General features: G+C 38.2%; 1 pseudogene; it reads right to left on the bottom strand.

The window, feature by feature from the left end:
* Window positions 1-981: 981 nt before the first annotated feature.
* On the bottom strand, window positions 982-2070 carry LOC101569144 (annotated as a pseudogene).
* Window positions 2071-5517: the final 3447 nt, after the last annotated feature.

Here is a 5517-nt window from a genome sequence, read left to right as displayed (position 1 = left end):
CACTAGCTCATGATATAATATACATATAAAAATGAGAAAATTCTTTAAAATTGCAGCTGGATTATATTAAGAATAAAAAGTCATACTACTATAATGATTTAATGTATATGGTAAGAGTAATAAGGTAGACTTTAAGTCAGTGTTAATGTAGAAATGATGTTAACTTTCTTATGAATTCATCTCACACCTTAGATATTATCCCCCAAGGGGCATGCATGGGCTGTTGAGCCCTGAGAGTTCACAGAAACACTGCAAAGAATCTCAATCCGTGTAAGCATCAAAGACTCTTTCAGGAATAAGTCATATGTCTCATACACATTGTTACAAATGCTTAGCAAGTTCATTTGCACATTATTTTGACTAATGAAACAAGACAGTAAAAACATTTACAGAATTTCTGGCTTTTACTTTTATTTCATTTTTCCCCCTCTACCATGGATACTAGTATCATGTGGAGATCCGACAAATCTCCTCCTCTTCGAAAAAACTCAAAAGCAAAGGTCCAAAGTGTTAGATATTAAAGCCTTTTTCTACATGGTTTGCTTTGAGAGACTTCAAGTAGGACTTTTATCCAAAGATATTTCTTAACCCAGGTGTTTGAAATTTTATCATCAGAAATCTGTTTGTTGGATTTACCAAATAAAGACATTTTTGGTACAAACAGATTTAAAGGATTATTTATTTTCCTCAGTGATCAAAACACATATATTTAAAAAGGGTATATTTTGTTGTCTCCTAACAATGTATATGACTACATTTCCATGATTTTTAAAGGAGTCTGTTGTGCGTGTGTGTGTGTGTGTGTATGTGTGTGTGTATTTCTCACAGAAATATACTTCCAAAATATATCCATTTTTTAAGGAACAAATGCTAAGCTTTATTTAGGCTGTAAGGGTTACAGAGGACACACCTGACCCTACATCCTGCCCCATCGCCCCCCAAAGTCCCCTGGGCAGGCACAGCTACCCTTTCCTTCCAGTCTCATTTCTTCTCCTCCTCTCTCTTGACCTTCTTGCCATCCTTGGTGGCCTGGGAGGCCAAGGATTCCATGGCATTTTGTATGACTTCATTGTTAGGATCCACACCTGGAAGGTTCTCTAGGATACTCTGAAGGAACTCTGGGTCTTGCATCACGTCATAATCATCCTCCTCCTTGGCTGGCTCAGAGTCGTCTGTGGTTGAACTGGCATCCATGTCGGCTGACTCTGCCTGACCAAACTCTGCTCCCTGCAGGGACATCTGCATGGCATAAGCAATCTGTTCTTCCTCTGTCATACTGCTTAGGTGAGGAAGCCCAGGACAGCTGAACTGCTAGCTGATGGTCATCTTCAGCGGGGCATCATCTGAGTCTCTGGTCCCAGTAGCGATCCCAGCTGCCTTCAGGGCCTCTTCCTCCTGCCTCTGCTGCAGCTCTTCCATAGAAAAACAAAGGGCCAGGGCCAGTTCAGGATCAGCACTGGGATCTACTCCAGATTCAAAGTCACTGGCACCAAGCCCCGCCAGCAAGAATAGGAGAACTGATTAGCGCATCAGCCAGGCTGGGCCCAGGAGGCACTGTCACCAGATGAGAACTGGTGCCATCTTTGCCAGTCAGTGTGTTTGCAAAGGCTGTTAGTTTCTCTGTGTTCACCTCCTCTTCCCCAAAATTGATAAAGTCAACATCACATTCTCTTTCTTCAGGCGTTTAGCCAGTTTAACCAAATCTTTCTCATTGTCCTCCACAGGGATCCCCACAAAGGCAAAGATGCACATCTTGTGATTCTAGCCCTGCCTGTGCTTCAGAGCCAGGTAGTCCATGCAGATAATAGAGCAGAAGGTGATCTTGCCCTTGGGTTGAACTGTGTGGAGCATGGAGAGGATGCATCCAGTGTCAGGGGTGAGGGTGGTCAGCACTTCACAGTCCTTGGTCAGTGTGAGGAGGCCCACATTGTTCTCAGTGTTGCGGTAGGTCTCCGAGTGACACATGATATGGACAGCGTCCTGCTGTGCCTGCAGCTGAGTGGGGAGGAAGTTGCCACTGTGCATAGACTGTCTGTTGTGCGTACAAACCATAGTACCTTCCAGCACCATCTTCCTGCCTTCCTCTCTCTGGACCAGTTCCATCCAAAATATACCCATGTTTATTGAAAATCTCACCTTAGTAGAATTAAACCAATTCTACTAAATCCTACTACATGCTTATAAAATCCATCAAGGGATAGATGTTAATGTAGCAATTGCTACTTATCCATGGGAAATATGTTTGAAGACCCCTTGGATGCCTGAAACCAAACATCGTAGTGCACCCTAAATAGACTGGCTATTGTTTCCTTCATAGCTCGCAAGTGATGAAGGAACAAACGATGTATAAAGAGCAAATACACTAGACAAAGGTATTTCGTGTACTTAGTATTCTTTAGAAGTGGTCATGGCTATTGGAAAGTGCATGTCTACAAATTTAAAAGTGTGAAGTATTTTTTCTTCATGTCTTTTGGCCACTAAAGATGTGTCAGGAAAATTTTGTTCAGGAAATTATCATCCTGAAAAATGTGGCACAAAATAGAAAACAAATTCAACATTAATTACAGTTTCCTCCTTAGTAGTCTATTATTAAATTAATTTTTGTTGCTATTTATTCTATATCAATTCTTTTTAAAAACACATAAAATGGTAAAAAAAGAAAAGGAAAAAAGACAGAAACACTAGAAACAAGACAGAATTTTACTAAACAAAAAATAATAGGAATTCAACAATAGTTGTTGTATTGTATAATGCTATCTTCAAATTAGTTCTTTACATTACCATATATAAATATGTAATATATTTAAAAATAAGTTGTAAGAAATTAAAAAGAAGAAAAGAAAACAATGTATGCATTAACTGCTCCTTTCATGTCTATTTTGATTCAAACTAAATAAAAATAGATGAAATTTGTGGATAATCAGTTTGTTATGAATGACAAACTTGGATTACCTTTGACTTTGAGTAAGACCCCACAGGCGCATCTGACAACTGCTGTCTTTGTTGCGCTTTTTTCATAGCATTTATCACCTGATCACCTGTGTGTCTCTCACAAAATCTCTTTGCCTGTGCCTGGCCACTACTGAAAGGAGGGGTCCAAAGCGGGAAAGATTGTTAAAGGCCTGACTGGGTCTACATTTCTAGGTCTTACAACTGTGGCTGACACATAGTGGTGGATGCTCTGAAAATAGATCTTTAAAAAAATAAATCATGATAGCATTTAAAATACAAAACAAGACCAGCATGGAATATCCTTAGTAAAAGAGCAGAGGTAGGCCATAGCTCTGTGAATTGGTTTACGTACTTGGTTTAAACGAAAAGCTTGAGTTCTTGAACAAGAAAAAATAAAATAATGGAAAGAAAAAAATATAAATGGATTCAGATGGGTAAGTATTTTTCTATAGGTAACTAGAAAAGTAAGTTACAAAGTAATAGAAGCCAAAAATAACACACACTCTCACTTCCACCAAATTATCAGCATGTATTTTTAGTTAGATCAATGGCATTTCCCACCGCCATCTCCTTCACCAAAAGAGCAAGTAAGTGGGAGAGAGATTTAATTTTTTGTTGTTGTTTGTTGTATTCAATAACTGTTGCTCTTCTTAAATTTTCTGCCAGTGTTACAGAATGAAGTTTGACAAGCAAAATGAAAGTTACATTTCAATACCCAGGAAAAAAGCCTTGAGAAATTTCTACAGAACAAAAACTTTAGTTTTCATTTTATCCACTAGGTCTTGAGGTCCATCTAAGATTCCTTAGCATCCTTAGAGACATTTTAAATGCAGTAAAATGCCTGCCTCCAGTAAAATCGTCAACACTTTAGAGCTAAGGTTTTAGAAGTGGTGGTTTATAACGCATGTAGGGTTGAAAAGTACATTTTTCCTTGTCTGGAAAATATGTCTTATTAAGATGGTATACCCCCCTTGGAAGCAATATTACCTTTCAATAGTTCAAGCTTGCAATAACACTATTTCTTGTGAGGAAGTCTAGAGTATTTTTGTCTGAAATAGTTTGATGTTATTTGAACAAATATTATTTCAGGAGATTGCACATTTGCAGGTAGAAGATACTGGTCAAGTATTCACATAGAAGCAGCCTGAAAAATGTAACACAGAAAAATTACCAGCTCATAGACAGCAGCACTCTGTTGCTGAACTATTTTGAAAATCATGCCCACGTTAAAATGAAACCTTGTTCTTTTAACACTTCCTTGAGATTTACCTCTCGTTAGAGACTCCGCTGATTTTTTTTAATAGCAGGTATGAATCCCATAATACATAAATAGTATCAAATGAGCATGAAGTTCATGCTGAATGCCATAGATCACACTTAAATAAGCACTCTACTTTTTAAGAATCTGTGCACTCAAATTTTACATATGTGTTTATACATAAAGTAATGTTGATTCCTTGGGACCTTCTGTCGTAATGGAATAAAATTGGAACTCTGATATAGCTACTACCTCTCTCTCATTCTCAATCTCTGTCTTTATCTCTCTCTCTCCCTTTCTCATACAGAAATGTATAAAATATGTTATGCGCGAAAATAGAACAATATTAGAACATACAAAAAAGGGTTCAATCCCCGGCGTACCACGCCAGACCAGCTCCTGGGATGCACTGAGCCGGCCATTGTGACTGGGCACGGTGGTATGCACCTGTAATCCCAGCTCTTGGGAGGCTGAAAACAGAACAACTAAGAGTCCAATCTTCGTAGTGAGGCCTTGTAGACCCTGTAGATCCTTCCCTACATACAGAAGAAAAAAGTACATAAAGAAGTAAATGCTAACAAATTCTGGCACAGATAGAACCCTAAAATATTCACAGTAAATCTAGTATACTATGTTGATAATTTTCTAATCTTATAAAACAGGTACATTAGTGAAATCAAGTTACATGACCATTTGAAGTGTTTTTCTTTTCTTTCTTTTTTTTCCCCTCATTTTAAATCTGACCACTGCTTCTGATAAACAGTTCCTCTGGAACTATTTTCTAATCATTAGCCTTTTACAATAGGAATCTAACTTCTTCAAATCCTACCACATGCATTTTATATTCATACCCAGTCTCTCAGTCTTCTGGCATGCTGAATCCTAGTAACGTTTCTTTACTTCTCCGATCTTTCGAAGCATTGGCACTCTACCATAGATGCCTTAATTTCAAATTTTAATATGAAGACAAAAAGTAGAAAGTGCATTCCTTAGGAAAGTGGCCAATGAATCTCTCTACCTCATCACCACAAACTATTTCAAAACATTTCTGATTTTATTTTCTTCTTTTTCAAATGAAAACCATACAGTAAATTCATGTTTTGCCACTGTCTCATATTTCTTCATATTTTTGTCCTTCCTTCTAACCTAAAAATCCTAAGAAAGCACTGATCTACTCTCCCTCTATAACAAGCCAATTTCACCTGTGCTGCACACAGCTACAGGAAAGCAAAGAAACTCAATGTGTCCCATGACCACCAAGTCCCACCCAGGTGCTCTGTGTTGCTGCAGTGCAGGTCGTCCACAAT

This window comes from Octodon degus, unplaced genomic scaffold (assembly GCF_000260255.1).
Source record: "Octodon degus isolate 3935 unplaced genomic scaffold, OctDeg1.0 scaffold00014, whole genome shotgun sequence".
NCBI lineage: Eukaryota > Metazoa > Chordata > Mammalia > Rodentia > Octodontidae > Octodon > Octodon degus.
The sequence above is the reverse complement of the archived record's forward strand: the minus strand, read 5'-3'. Positions and strand labels throughout refer to the sequence as shown.